Source organism: Gossypium raimondii, chromosome 10 (genome assembly GCF_025698545.1).
Source record: "Gossypium raimondii isolate GPD5lz chromosome 10, ASM2569854v1, whole genome shotgun sequence".
NCBI classification, from domain to species: domain Eukaryota; kingdom Viridiplantae; phylum Streptophyta; class Magnoliopsida; order Malvales; family Malvaceae; genus Gossypium; species Gossypium raimondii.
The window spans coordinates 48,625,434-48,642,627 of record NC_068574.1 but is presented as its reverse complement, the minus strand read 5'-3'; the positions used below and the strand labels follow the sequence as shown (position 1 = coordinate 48,642,627).

Sequence of the window (17,194 nt, the reverse complement as noted above, 5' to 3'; positions counted from 1 at the left end):
CAATTCAATTAATTATCTCATATAAATTTATATTCCAAAATTTAGCTACGGATAATTAAAGAAAAAACTTCAAAATTAGTTACTAATATCATGTTTATTCTTTCCAAAAAATTAATATTTCATTATATATAAAATAAAAACTAATTAAAGCTCTTATAAAAATATTTAATTATAATTTGATTATTTTATTTTATTTTTATTGCAATAATTGGGTTCAAGTTCGGGTCAATCTTGAAAGTCTTTTTAAGTTTGGTTTAAAATGAATTTGGGGTCGAGTTTTTTGGATTGAGTTCTTGGGCTCAGGCCTATTTTGGCACCTCGTGAATGTGGTTAATGATTTAATTAAATTTAGACAAATTTGATGAAAAATTGATCATAAATTAAACACAAAAAGTTATTATTATTAAATTGATAAAAACTTAAGTTGTTGTACTCTTAAAAAATTTAGAATTTAATCTCTATATTTTTATTTTAGGAATTTAATCTTTTTAAAATTTAAGTCTAAATTGTTAATAGTCTTAAAATTATCAACTTTTAGTTAAATGGCTATTAAATTAGTTTTTAAAAAAATTTAAAATGCTACATCAACAAATTTAACAATATTAACAATTAGACTAGAATTTTAAAATCTCAAAATTAAAATAAATAAATTCTCAAAATATAAGTATGAAAACTAATTTCTAAATTTGCAAAGACTATAAAAATTTAGAATATATTTTAAATTTATAGCATATAATCGTATAAAGCTAATTTGTTTCGAATAAAATTGAATTTGTATAAGTCGATGATGAAATTTATCTTTTACCATATTTGAATACCATAAAAGTTTGTATGTGGTAGCGTTAGAGGTGATTATGGGCCGAGTTGGGTTTGGGCTGGGTCCAGACAAAATTTTAGATCCATTTTTAGGCCCGGCCTTGGCCCGACCCAAAATATGGGCCTAAAAATTTGTCTAAGCCCAGCCCGAAAGAAAATTGCTAAGCCTGAGCCCGCCCAGTCCATATTAAATATATATAAAAATATATATTTGATTAAAAATAATAATAAATATTTAATATATAATTCGGGCCGGGCTCGGGCCAAAAAAATTTACCCGAGGCCCAGCCCGTTTTCTAAATGGGCCTTATTTTTTTGCCCAAATCTATATATCGGGCCTATATTTTTACTCGAACCCTCTCATTTTTCGGGCGGGGTAGCCCAACCCATGATCACCTCTAGGTAGCGCGAACAAGGGTTTTTAAACATCGTGCTACATCATCATTTGAAAAAAAAATTATAAGTGTTTTAATAATCGGACCAATGGTTAAACATATCAAATCATCGATTTTTGATTCAACCAATTCAATCGTTTTGACTGTCGGACAAATATAAATAAATAATTAAAAAAAACTTATTAAATTGATTCAACTTGTTCAACTGTTGATTTTTTTTTTTGGATTATTTTTATTTTTACCAATTTCAAGTAGCTTCTAAGTTAATCAATTCGACCTCTTTGTTCAAACATTATATTGATGAATTCTCGACTGTTCAATTTGGTATTGTTCCAATAACATTAGTTACATCATCAAATTTTGATAGAATTCAAGTCTAGGGATCTAAATGGACCTAGTTGTCAATTTTAAGGACCAAAGTGGACCAAGAAAAATACATGTACCAAAGTGGACCTAGTTGCCAAGTTCAAGGGCCAAAAACTAGATCATCCCTTAAAAATGATGTAATTAACCCGAATTTAACCAAAAAAAGAAACAGTTGGACTTAAATTTTAAAATCTAAAAAATAGAGACTAATTTATAGAAATAAAAGTATAGACACTAAATTCCAAATTTTTGAAAAGAACACAGACTTATGATATATTTTAACTTTTAACTTTGATAATGTCAGGAATCAATATGAAATTTTGAGTATCCATATTTTAAGAGCAAATATCATGTTTGCATTTTCTTTCATATTTATTTAGGGTTTTAGTCCTTATAGGATTTATTCTATTTTGGATTTGAATGTAGTCTTGGATTGAATTAATTTTAGTTATATTTTTAATTGTATGAGGTAGCATAGTTTATTGGATAAGGAAGGAGAAAACTACTACTTGTTGGAAATTAATCCGATGACGTACGGTGTTATAATGGTTTAAATTATGAGATTTTGATGTCTAAGTTCAACTCTCATTTTGCAGCTTTTTTAGATTTTAATTTTTATCATATCTGTCCTCTAACTATTATGATTTGGATCTACATTTTAGTTTTTAAAGTGTATTGGTTTTTTCACTTTGACCTTTAAAATATTTTTTTGTTCATTTCAGCCCTAACGTTATTAGATGTTCCCAATTTATTTTTCAACGATTCAGATGTTCTCGGTTCAATCCTTTGAACATTACAGAAAAAAGATTAAAATATCCAGTCAATCATAAAATGCCATGTGTTATACAATTATTGTCATCATTCAGAAAAACAAAAATATAAATAAAATTTTAAATTTATATATTTAAAAATCTTAAAAATTGTAAAAAATAAAAAAAAGGAGTAAAATAGTCTAGAGACAAATAATTTGTCTTGAGTTAGTAAAAAATATTTGAAATAATTAAAAATATTATTTGATTAGAATAACATTATATTTCATTTTTAAATAATTAAAATGATCCAAATTTGTCCCTTAAAAGATCTACCGATTATAAATTTCGATTGATTGAATTATAAAACAATTATCGTAGTGGTATTCTTCTAAGAGACAATGATCTCTTGTTCAAGCTCTTGTAAATATGATTTATAAAAGTTGAAAAATATTAAAATGTCTAATATATTTTTAATTTTTTAGTAAAAAATTATTATATATATTTATATATTTTGTAAATTTGTAATTTTATACTTTTTTTGTCAATTTTCATTTTTAAAAATTTTTAGGTTTTCTGAAAGATGACATTACTATGATGTCACTATATGACACATGACAGCATATGATTGGCTGGATATCTCAGTCATTAGTTTTAAAATTTAAAGGACTAAATTGAGAATCAAAGTAAAAATAAAAATATATATACTTTAAGGACTAAACAATGCATTAAGCCTTAGATTATTAATATGAATGTGCTCCAAAATGCTTGATTCTGACTCTAGTTTATTTAAATATGTATGGCTAATAACCGTAATAAATTTTTATTTTAAAGTTTATAGTTGACACTAATGGTACAAACACAACTACAAATTACAAACCATAAAAACGGCACAATTGGCTAGAAATATATCTGAAAAAATAGAAGAAATCTAGATAGAAATAATTGTACAAACATTTCCTTTCACAAAGTTTTTAATTTTTTTAAAAAAATAAATATGTAACACCCCCTAACCCCAAACCGTCGCCGGAATAAGGTTACGAGGCATTACCAGACATATCAAACAATTTACGGATAAGTCGTAATAAAATATCAATCGTAATATAATTGTATAACTAAGTCTCTGTAATAAACTTTCAATATTTAAAACATAAATTAAAGTAAAATGAAACTCGTTCGAGTACTCCGAATTATTATTTTTATTTTTAAAAAATTTCGGCAGCATTTCTACTTATTTTTACATAAAACCCCCTGCAATTTAAAAACCATATCATTTCCAATCACAACCAATTCAATCAATTCAACCAATTCATTTCACATTCTCAATTTCTATTCCAAATATCTTCTAATTAACCTAATCAACATAATATCAATTTAAATTTAACAATATACTAAATTAAATAAAAATAATTAAACTTCTTTCATTTTAATGCATAAACTTATAATACTAACATTTTTTTTAACCATTTATATTAAAAACATAATAACTTTTATACACATCCTATGTACATGCCACATTACCAAAAGAAAATATACATCACCAAAAGTTTGCTAAAGTCGGGTCTGGCTTTGGATGCTGGTTCAGTACTTGACTTCTACAACCTGCGCACGGAAACAACCGTACGCTGAGTATGCATATACTCAGTGGTATCACTATAATTCAATTTATAATTAAATATATTAAATCACACACATACTTTTCATTACAATTATCACCACAAATAAACAATTCAATCTTTTAATATTATCAATTAATTATATATATATATATCATTTTTATTTCTTATTTCAAATTTCACTTTTCACATATACTATATCATACGAGATTAGTTTTATCAGTAAATTTATTTTATTTATCCCTATTAACTTGACTCGGACTCGGCGGATACAGTTCCAACCAAACACACCATGAACGATGTCGATGCATCGATGGCGATATGATAAATATTCAACACACAAAGTCTTGAACACATAATAAGATATTGATAACGATATTCGACACACAAAGTGCCGAGTCGATAATGATAATAAGATAACGATGATCGACACACAAAGTGCGAATCGATATGATAACGATGGTTGGCACATAAATGCTCGATCGATGGCAAGCAAATACCACATACTTTTCCATATCCTATGGCATGCCAACTATATCCGACTAACCTGACTAGTTAATAGGGCATTTAATTTACTTTTCAGTACAATTTCCATTTTAGTTCAGTATCGATTATAAATTCCTTATTTCAATCAGTTTCACAGTATCGCGGTAATTTCACAATTCAATGCATTATACATAACAATATTCAGTATTTCCACAATTCACTTAGTAATCAAAACAATATCCAGTATTCCATAATTCAGTTCAATATCAGTTTCAATTTCAATACCACATTATAGATTTATCATTTATTAAATACTTACCTTAAAATACTTACCACGCATAATTAACAATTTAAACACTTAATAATAATAAATTTTGAATTATAGTGATACAAACCGTAATTCTCGTGTTTATTCCTCGTCCACTTTTTCTTTTCCTTTCCTCGTGGATGCCTCGGGTGCGATATTAGCTACGAAAAAAATTAAGATAATTTTATAATTATTAGCACAACACAATTTAATTGCTGAAATTTTTATCTAACTTTTTCTTTAATTTCAATTTAATCCTTACTAAACCTATATATTTTTCTTTCTCAATTCATACCTTCTTACTACTCAATTTCTTGCCAAACTCATATTTAACTATCTAAATTTTATCATATTTTCATAATTTCGAATTTATTTAAATTTAATCCCAAAATTCAAAACTTATAGTTTAGTTTACAATTCAATCCTCTATTCAATTCCAATCAAAATTTCTATCAAATACATCCCTAATTTAACAATTTATTCAACATGAACCACGCTTAATAATCTATAAACTTCCAAAACCACAACTTATTTTTAACAAAAACTTTGTTTTAAAACTTCTAAAACATCAAAATTAAAAGAAAATGGCTTAATTGACCTGCCAAATTAAACTCTAAGCTTTAAAAACCCTATTTTCCCTTTTTCTTTTTCTTTCTTTCTTTCTCCCCTGTTTCTCCTCTGTTTCGTCTCTTTCTCTGTTTTTTTGTCACTTGCCTATTCTGTTGCCTTCTTTTATTTCATTTTATTTTATTTACTTTATACTATAATAATATATTTTATTCTAAATATCTATTAAATATTCAATCATATATTCACATTTGTACACCATCAACACTATACAATTGTCACTATTTAATTTGTTTACCAAATAAAAATCTCATAATATAATTAATTAATTAATTAATATCTTTTACTTAAATTTTAAGTAAATAATAATTATAATACAAGTGTATATATATTATTATTACACTTGTACCATCTTTTCACCATACATTTGTCTTAATTTTAATTTATTCCATAATAAAATAATTCAATTAATATAAATTACCTTTTGAATAAATAATTATAATAATTATATACATATAATATTTATATATAACTTAAAAAATCTTGAATTTAATGCATATGCCGCCTCATTTATGGGACTTGGCATATTTGCCTATTTAGTCCTTTTAACTTTCTTTTAATCTATAATTAAACTTTCACTTCTATTGCAATTTAATCCTTTTCCTAATCATTCTTAATTAGACTAAATTCACTTAATTAATACCTAATTAATCACTCAACTAAACTCATAATTACTTCTAATAATTATTTTTGAACTCAATTCACTAAGACGGAGTCCCGATAATATACACACTTGTCCAGTGCCCACGGATTTTGGGTCGTTACAAAATATTTGTAGAAAGATTATTTTTTAAGAAATAAAAAAATAAATAATGTTTATATTACATGTAGTTTTAATCATCTAATAAAGAAAAATTACATCATATACCAAATATTATGGGCGGAGATAGAATATTGGGAGGGAATCAACCTTGTTCCAGCATCCCACATCACCTATGTCTTATGTTTGGATAGTTAAAGAAAGAGAGGAAATATTTCTTTATTTCTTTCACAGTTAAAACAATAAATGAATTTTAATAATTAAATTAATTTAAAAATTATAAAAATATAAATTAATCAACAAGTGTTGAGTGTAATTGTAAAACACATTATACTTTTAGGAGAGAGGCAGTCATGAACCTCGAACATGATCGTAAAACATACATAGAAAATACCAAAAATATATATAAATAAATTTGATACAAGTTTTAAAAATAGAGTCCTAATAATTAAAAATCATAAATAATAATTACAATTGTTGACTAAAAAAGTAAAAATTAATTTGATACAAGTTTTAAAAAAATAGAGTCCTAATAATTAAAAATGTAGAAAATAATTTTGATAAAAAATACTTAATATTTTTAAGAGTTACAATAATATAAAAAAGTAAAAGAAAGAAAAAGAGAAGAAGGATTAGAGTCATTTATAGGGAAGTAAGAAGCTACTGAAAAGGATAGAAATTTCAGTGTATTTTTGTATTTTATAAATATTCTCTTTTTTAATAAAACTCTTTAACCTTCCTGGTGAAATTTACAAACTCGTAGATTAAATAAACGACTTTTCTCTCACTCCCAACAAAAGAAAAGGAAATCGAGGGATTATCTATTCCTCTTCGTTTGCTAGATGAATTGATGATTACAAATTTTGTAATAAAGATGATAAATAAAAATTAACTTTAAATTTTAAAGTGTTTAGATTCTAATTGCCTATTTACATTATCTTAACTTTTCACAATTAAAGAATTTTCAAATTCACTAATTCGAAAAATTTTAAAGACAAATTTATTTTTTACAACATTATCTTCTTCTTCTCCTTTTTGTGAATAAAAAACAATCATACATAGGAATTGGCTGAGGGATAAAAACACCCATTTCCGTGTCTGCTTTAAGAAATTCTAAGGCTTCCTTAGGAGGGATTTCAAATAATTGTAAGTCATTTTTTGCAGAGGTTAGCTTGGCTAAACAGTTCACACCTTGATTATGTTCCCTAGGAATGTTATCTTTTAAGTAGACAAAATAGAATCATTTCACCTTAAGTAACCACTCATAAAAACCTTTCAAAGACTGACGATGTACAATAATTAAGTCCACTCAAATGAATTACAACACTTGAAATGATGAAAGAAAATAAAACTCCATACATGTGCAAAAGAGATGTGAGAATTACAAGTGAAATATTGGAATTTTCCACAATAAGCTTTGTAAACTTTGTTTCTTGTCTTTTTCTTGATATTCTTCAACTCTATTTATATTCTATTTTCTTTTTCTTTTTATTTCTAGCCATTTGGAGTAGGTAAAGGAAAAGCATTTACTCGAGCATTAAATACAGTTTAAATTTTTTAACATAAAATTCTTGATTTAACCCCAATAATTTATATTTTATCTTTTTCCTCGTAATAAAAATTCCTAACTTCAACCTCTCTACTAAGAACACGTAATATAAGGACAATTTATAGAATTTGATCAACATAATATAAGAAACCCAAAAGCAATATATATAGTTAAGGATTTTAATTATTTGGACCAACTAATGGCATCATAAAATAGATAATTAAATTATGTAAAATTAAAATATAATGACTAAACCCTAAAGGTGAGCATAATAGAAAGATCGAAACTTCAATTTTACCATTATATTATAATGACTAAAAATAAAGTTGTGCCATTCGTTAGTCCAAATGTTTAGCACTTTTGATATTTTAAGTAGCCGGCGTGAATTTTTTAATAACCCTGGTTCCAATTCATTATGTTAAAATAATATTTTATTAGAACAATATTTTTAAAAAATTTAATCGAAATAATATTAGTTATTTGGACTAATACTATTGTAAAATTTGAGAACCAAGTTATGTGAGATTAAAATATAAAAACTAAATCTCAAATGTTATTCCCGGTAGTGAAATTTTACCATTATAGTTGTAATGGCAAAAAAAAGAAATGAATAAAAGGTGGCTGGACGCGTAGGCCTTCCTTTTACATAGAGTTATATAGAAGAGGGGCCAATAGTGAAATTTTACCAGTATGATTAATGGCACGCGTGTCACGAGGAAGGCCTTCAGGGCCTTCTACTAGTGTAATTTCCCTAGATTCGCTTGGGAAACCTTTTTAAAAATTTTTCCCCCTTAAAATAAATGATGTGAACTAAAAGTAATTAATATAGATATATAATATTTTATAATTTTGAATAATTTTCATTCAAACATACTTATTACTTGTAATACATCTAATTTTTAATTTTAGTAAATATTAGTTTGTTATCCCTAATTCACTTTTGGAAAATATATAATCATTCATTTCAATTAAATAAATTTAAAATATTTTTATAAAAATATTAATAGGACATGTAGTCAAATCTTAATTGGAGTTAAAGTTTTCCTTCATTTATGTACAAAATAATTACTCTCTTATTAAATAAATTGACTAATGATTGTGTTAAGTTATGATTATAATCTCTTTAAATTTAGTATGTGTCCCTAATTTAATATAATTTAATTCTTTTACATAATATTTTAACTGATTGAAATGGTTAATACCTTTAATTATTTTAGTAAAAATGTAGACAACAATTTTTTTTTTAAAATGCTCAACTTTGATGTGATTCTGTATGGCCATGAGAGGGGGTGGGGGTCTCCATAGACCAGAAGCACAAATGAAAGCTTGCAAATTAACGAGTGTGGGTTACACGATATGGGCTTTAATGGTTATAAATATACATGGTGCAATAATCAAGAAGGAAGTCACAAGATAGAACTACGTCTTAATAAAAGCTTTGCTAACACGGGTTGGTGTAACAGGTTCTCCCAAGTAGTGGTGTCTATGGGCCGACCGGACCGGGTTCGGGCTAAAATTTTGGCTTGCGACCTAGGCTCGGGCCTAGCCCAGCCCTTTTTTAATAAAACTAAAATTTATTTTCAAAATAAAAAATAATAAAAAATTATTTTAAAAATATTTTAAAATAAAAAATAAAAAATATATTTATTATATTCGGGCTGGGCCGGGCCAGGCTGGGGATAAAAAAGTGGTGCCCGAGGCCCAGCCCGTTTTCTAAACGGGCCTCGTGTTTTTGTCCAAACCCATATTTCGGGCCTATATTTTTACCCGAACCCTCCCATATTTTGGGCAGGCTGTCGAGCTGGGCCTCCCGGCCCATGGACACCTCTGCTCTCAAGTCCCACTACGTTTGGTTCCTTGTAATAAAACAAGACTGTAATTGAAAAAAGCTGTAATGAGTAATTTAATTGTTTAGTTGAATGGAATAAAATAAAATAGAGTTGTAATAGTATTCTTGTATTTGGTTGAATGAAATAGCGGTTGTAGTAACATAAGGAAAAATATTTAAATGACCAAAGTGCCCTTAGCGAAATTTTTAGATAGATGATTATTGTTGTTGTTATTAAATTTTACTAAGATTTTTATTAAATATATTTTAATAATGTTTCAAAAAATATATTTAATAAAAATAATAAATAATTTAATCATATTTTAACATAATTATTATTAAATACAATTTAATAAAATGATATATAATTTAATAACATTCTTCATATAATAATTATTATAATATGAATTAAAAATCATAATATATAATATTATAAAAATAATATATAACCTACTTTATTATTTTTAAACTGCAATACATATTTAATGTGCTAAAATATCATTAGTAAAATAAATAATTTAATTATTTTAAAATAAAAGAAAAATATCAAAAGTAATAAATAGCTTGAGAATTATATTTTACATCCAAATATAATGTTCATATATTAACAAAAGTTACATGATTTCATTAGCTTATATGTCATAATCTATATGTTAAATTTTACAACATAAAAAAGTTACAACATTATAATGACATTCTATCATGTCATTATTCCATCCAAATATTACATATACAAAAAGTTACCAAAACATTACCAACACAACCATGATTTTTAATGATCAGAAAGAAATATTCTCACCCATTCCAATCGCACAAAAGAAGGTAAACTAAAGAAAATGAGCATTTGCATTGGATGCCCTTACATTCATGCTCAAACTCTAGATATGATGGCAAGTATATCAGAAAAGCAGAAAATAAATATATGTATATGATTGTTATCAAATTATGATTAGAATCACTAAGTTTCTTTGCTCAGCGTGTGGAATTGTCTATTTCTATGCGTTGGTAACGATTAGGTTCAACAAAGTTGCAATTGATCATTACTATCCAGGACCTTCTTCTCAGCTAAAAAATGTTTGTATTCTTACGTCCTATGTTGGCATGTACCTAGAGTTATACGTTGATGTTGGAGTTCTTTATGATAATTTAAATAGATGACATTAGTCAAACTATAATCTAAACTAAGTGTGTGAGAGTAATGGTCATAGTTAGATATCTTTAGTTGATGCATTATTAGGTAAGACTTTAAATGATTTGAATGTGTTTTAGATGTCAAATTGATGTTTCATGATCAGATCTTAAGATGGTTTTATGTAAGTACATTTTCATGTCCCTTGTGCATGAAATGAACTTACATTTGTTACATTTTTTCCATTTGGTCTCAAGACAGGAAACATCAAAACTAGGGGTTTTAGAAAAAGGGAAGCATATATTGAGACATGACCTTCATGTCTCAAGACATACATCTAGGTTTTGATAGGTTGAGTTTGGATTTGAGTCCTAACTTTGTATCTGACCCCGAGTAACCCGAGACGTGTTAAATAAGGTTGTTAGATATCTATAATGCATAATTATATTTGTAATTGAAAATGTAATGACCCGATAGTCAGGGGTGTCAAAAAGTGAGATTCGGGACGCCTTTCCTGTGAAATGAACTCGTAAATTTTTTTATAAAATATTTACGGGGCTAGCTTAGTAACTAATTAAATTTTTTACTAGTAAATTTCGTGAAATTAGGATTTATTAAGGTATAGGGACTAAATCGCGTATTAGTTAAAAGTTGAATTATAGATTGAAATAAATTAAAGGGATTGAAGAAGCAATTATGCCTTTGTTTCATTAAAGTGGACGACATTAATGATGATTATATATATATATTTATATTTATATTTATATGTTATAATAAATAATATGAAATGTATATACATATTATATATGTTATAATAATCAAATGAAAATATAATAAAGAGAAAGAATAAAGAAAGTGGAAAGAGAATTGCATGCAAAACTAATAGGAAAAGAAAAAAAGAAAAGAAAAGAGAGAAAGGGGCACGCGACTAAGGGGTTCAAGCTCAAGTTAGGGCAATTTAGTCATTTTCTTGTAAATTTTACGTTTTTGGAATCCCAATATCTAGGGTTACCCGACTCATGTTGTAATTTTTAGTGTTGTTCAAGATTTTAGATGTTGAAATTGTTGAATAGTTTAAGTATTAGGGATTAAATAGATAGATTTTTAAGTTAGAGATGGAAAAAGACTAAATTGTGGAATAAATTGTTGATTTTGAGCAATAGGGACTAAATTGTGAAAAATTTGAAATTAAGGGGTCGAATTAGAAAAGAGGAAGCTAAATTTAGCTTAGAGTAAAATTAGTATAAAAATTTGAGTTTAAATGTGGAGGTTAAAGTTAGTCTCGGTTTAGGGACTAAATTGAAGAATAAGCAAAATATAGTGTGAAAATTTAGAATTTAAATGTGAAATTGAATTGCGTAGTATTAATGTATTTTAATTGTTTTATTCCATAACTAACGTTGTACCAGAATCCTCGAGTAAAAAGGGGAATGATAAAATTGACGTCGAATAGCTCAGAATTCACGGTTTGTGTTTCTATAATCCGAACTAAATAGTAGATTGTCGCATTTTTAATTGTTTGCATATGGTGAGCATTTGAGGTGAATACTTGGTACTTGAGATTTGAATTGAATTCAAAGGGGATTGGAAATAAATTGATTTTATATTATGAAATATGTGGACTATATGAATATTGGATTAATTATATGTGATAATGTGTATATATGTGAAATTGAAACATTGGTTGTATTGAAAAGTGAAATGAAACCCTATTAACTGTTCAGGCTAAGTCGGATATAGATGACATGCCATAAGATAGGAAGAGTTCAAGAATTACTTCAACCTCGTGTCGATAAGGCATTGGGTGCCATTTTACTTCGGTTTAACCGATGAGATTCTGGGTGTCAATTTATATAGCGCTGCGTGAAGTTATTACTTCAGATTTATCCGATGAGGCACTGAGTGCCAAACTGGTGTGTTGGTTGGATCCATGTATCCGTCAGAGTCCGAGTCTTGTTAATAGGGAAAATAAACGATAAAATTGATGTGTTCGATATTGAAATGATATGGTTAAGAAATGGAAATGAGATGAGAAAATATTAAAATGGCAGTGATGAGAAATTGGAATTTGAAATAGTATATTGTTGTGAATATGAATTGAATAATGATAAATGAGATATGAAATGATGAAATGAGATGTGGAACTTGAAAAGAATTCAAGTATTGAACAAATAAATGAATCATTCCATTGCATGATTTGTAATATGCAAATGATATATGAAATGCCATTAATATATGTTTGAACATGTGAAAATCTTAGTAGATGTGAATAATGAATGAGCAAAAATTATATTATTGAATTGAAACACATGAACATAGCTTATTTGTAGCATATTGCATTTGAATTTCTTATATCAAGTTTTTATTATTCGGATTATAGAAATACCACTGAATTTTACTCAGTATGCGGTTTTGTTTTCCATGTATAGACTAGGTACTGTTCGACTTATCGCCGACTTAACATCAAATCACAAATCCCGAGCTTAAGTGTGGTGATATCTTATTTTTTAATGGCATGTACCTAGGGAGTCTTTTGTTGATATTGTTATTAAGGTGTTTTTATCTTGGTTTCTAGTGAAATGATGGTTAAATATGTATATGATTGTGGTTGAGGCTATGTTGGTATGTTAGTCTAGTTTATATTTTGGTATGTGATAGTTTAAAGTTTGGTAGCTTAAATAGCTAAGTGATAGTCCAATTATGGTAAACGTGATATGAATGAAAGTCTTGAATGTTTGATGTGTTGTTGATGTATTTGAACATATAAAATATGGTACCAATGAGGGTACATTGGTTAGGCATATTAAGTGATGAATTTGTTATATTTTGGGTGTAATGGCCCAAATTTGCCCGGCCCAAATCCGAAATAAATAAAACCAATAGAAAACAAAAAAACCAAAGTCCAAATGTCTAGATTACAAAACCCAATTAACCCAAGCCCAGACCTAAAGCTAAATCAGCCCAAATTACTAAACCCTAGCCCAATTACAATGTGGCCCAAAACAAAACTTTCAGAAATAGAAACCCTAGGGTTTCTAGCTAGCCTCCAGCGCCGTAGCCAACGCGCCTCCGTACGGCCACCTCCGTCCATGCCACGTACTCCCAGCTGGCCTCCGTACACCAGTACTGCAACAAACACAAGCAAACGACATAGCACAAAGAGATTTTTGGTATTTTATTTTTATTTTTTTCTTTTTTCGCAAATTCAGCTTTAAGATCAGAGAGAAAGCCTTTGTATTTTTTTTACAGACACGACATCAATACAAGAAGAAAAAAGCTTTTTTTTAAGTTTTGGGGAAGGTGATTCTCCGATTTCCTTTTTTTCTTCTTTCCTTTCTTTAATTTTTTTATTATGAAAAAAAAAAAAGAATAATAGATTGATTTTTAAAAGAGTAATAGCAGATTTCATTTTCGGATATAATGCAAATCATTTTTGCTCCTCTACGAAATCCGAAAAGAGAGAAAGTGAGAGGATCTTACCATTGTAGGAGTCGTCGGAGTTCCTATTCATTCCGTCTAAATCGGAGTCGAAGGGGTTCGAATGACGAAGAGAGACGATAGCAATAAAAATACAGATTTTGAATCAGAGAAGGGGATTTATTTTCATCTTAGTTGTCATAAATTTATTTTTCTAAAAGAATAAAACAAAAGAAAAAAGGTATAAAAGAAAAGGGTTCAAAGAATACCTGCCCCTCGCGGTGCGCAGCCGTCGGAGGCTTCCCCCGTCCGGCCCAGGTCGTGATAACCCCCTAGGGTCTCATTCGAGGCTACGCCGAGAAGGGAAGCAGTGAAGCCGAAAGGCCCTTTTCCATTTCTCTCTTCATTTTCTAGTTTAAATACACCCAAATAGGGTTTATTTTGTTTTTAAAAAAGAGATCTGTTAAAAAACTTGGGTTTCGGTCGCTTTTGGCTTTCCGGCACGACAGCGTTACGGCGGATATGCGGCGGAACCGCCGCGAGTGCTCACCGGAGTCTTGGCCGGATGTGTGTTGAGAGAATGGGAGGTTGAGAGCATTTTTACATTTTTTTAGTGAAAAGGGGTGCAAATGAAAGTAAAAAAAATTTTGGGGGTTTAAGTAATGAAAGCGAAACGACGCCGTTTTTGGGGGCCCAGTTCGACCCGACCCGATTGGCAAGAGATCCGCGTGTTTTCAAAGTCAAAGGGCTATTTGCGCTGCTGGTCCTTCCGCTTTGTCGCACGCTTTCAATTTGACCCTTCTGTTCCTTATTTTGCGTTTCTTAATTTGCCCCCATGTTTTTGCGCTTATTTCATTTCAGTCCTGAGTCGCACCTTTTATTTATTTACAGTTTAAACCCTCGAATTTCATTCCGATTTCAATTTAATACTTAGCCGGTTTAACTTCAATTATTATTATTATTATTATTATTATTATTATTATTATTACATTTCCATTTAGATTTACTTACGTGAATAAATATATGTGTCTCATTATATTATCATTATTATTAATAATTTTTATATACTTTATAATTTATATGCATATATACATACGTACATTTTGATAGTATATATATACATATGCATGTACATATTTTTATAGTTTATTTATATATACATATACATACTTATTTTATATATATTGTTTAATATCTATATATATCTACACACTTATTTTTATTTTCATAAACATATATATATACATACTTATATATCTCTTTATATATATTTTTCTTTTGTTATAATTTTATTCATTTTATTTATTTATTTATTTATCTACGCTTTCATTATTATTTTAAAAAGAATGTTTCATTTTATTTTTTATTTTGTATACTATTGATTTGTCCCTTTATTTATCTTATTTTAGTTACTATTGCTCGTATTATTTTTTACACCATCATATTTAATATTGTTTTATTGCGCATATTAACACCTAGTTTCATTTCTAGCATTTCGTATTAGATTAATTTTATTCGATGCATGAATCATGGTTTTAAAATAAGCAAAATTTCGTGTCTAGATTCGAGAAGGTCGTACCCTAACTTACTGGGTTTCGATTTTTACAAAAAATCTAAATACACAAATCTTTTCAAACTCAAGTTTTAAATGATCTCGGGAATTAAGAAAAGATCGTGTCCTAACTTACTGGGCATGAACCCTTTTTTAAACCCTAGATAGCTAATTATCTTTTAAATAAGCAAATTTTCAGCATGTATTCTCGTATTGGGAATTCGATACGTTGTGTCCTAACGCATTGGATATGACATATTGTTTTCTCGATATGAGGATTTTTTTAAAAAAATAATAAAGGCAATATTCTGTATTTAGGAATTTTGGGAAATTGAACCCTAACTTACTGGGTTTTGATTTCTCATTTAACCCAAATAATCAGATATCCTTCTCAAAACGCATAGGTTTTAAAATTTAGGAGATGAACTTGATTTTAAGGATTTGAAATATTGCGCTCTAACTTACTGAGTGTGATAATGAGCCTTATCATCCAATTCATTTTTATTCAAGATAAAAGGATCGTATTTCAAAATCTTTTCAAAGTTTCGACACTAAGACATTAAACAATCGATTCGTACCAATTTTGGGCGTTACGAGGGTGCTAACCCTTCCTCGTGCGTAACCGACTCCCGGGCCTATTTTCTCAAATCTCGTAGACCTAAAATTTATTTTTAACGGTGAACCGGTCACACCTTAATAAAAGATCGGTGGCGACTCCCGTTTTCATTTTAAAAGTCGATACCCGTTTTTTCAAACTTAAAAATGGTTTCGACATTGGGCATGTTTAATTGTGTTTTAAGTAGGTTAAACGAGTGATAAATGAGTTGCTTAGTGTCCAAGCAAGTAGGAAATGGTAAACTTGAGTTTTAAGGCACTTTTAGGTGCACATGGTCGTGTGTCACACACGGGCAACACACACACACAAGCATGTGACCTAAGTCAATGAGTTACATGGGCTAAAACATGAGCGTGTGTCTCAAGTCAGTGAGTTACATGGGCAAGGACACAAGCTGAGACACGACCGTGTTCCCAACTTCGAGAGTCACACGGCTTGGGGCATTCCACACGGCCATGTGTCCCCTATTTTTAAAAAAATTCAAAAATGCCCCTAAACTTCCAGAATTGTTTTGAATTAATCCCTGCCTATTTTTAAACAATTTTTAGGGTCTCGTAGAGTCGAAATAGAGGCTGTAAGAGTAACTTTGTAACACCCCTTACCCGTATTCGATACCGAATTAGGGTACGAGGCATTACCAGAACACATACGCTTGTAAACGTATTTAACCGCATTATAAAATTTTTATCTAAATTAAAACTTTCAAATTTTTTTACATGCTTTTATAATTCTTCACAATTTCTCATGCTCACAATTCAAATCATATCACTAGCAATTTCCATTTAATTCACGTACAATTAAATATTAGTACGTTCAATACTAATACGTATTTACCATTTAACTCAACGTTTATCGATTATACCATTCATTAACACATTCATGAAATTCTCAATTTTGCAATGAAAATATCACTTTAGCTTAAATAACAACATCAATTCAACTAATTATCCCCTTTTTCGTCATTTTTCACTTCAAATATGA

At 28.5% G+C, this 17,194-nt stretch overlaps 1 long non-coding RNA gene across 1 annotated transcript; it reads right to left on the bottom strand.

Moving 5' to 3' along the window:
* Positions 1-13,436: 13,436 nt before the first annotated feature.
* LOC105775012 (uncharacterized) lies at positions 13,437-14,690 on the bottom strand. Its single transcript, XR_001127637.2, has 3 exons — positions 14,315-14,690; positions 14,109-14,144; positions 13,437-13,754 (listed from the first exon to the last, which is right to left on the bottom strand). It is a non-coding gene; the product is annotated as an uncharacterized LOC105775012 (long non-coding RNA).
* Positions 14,691-17,194: the final 2,504 nt, after the last annotated feature.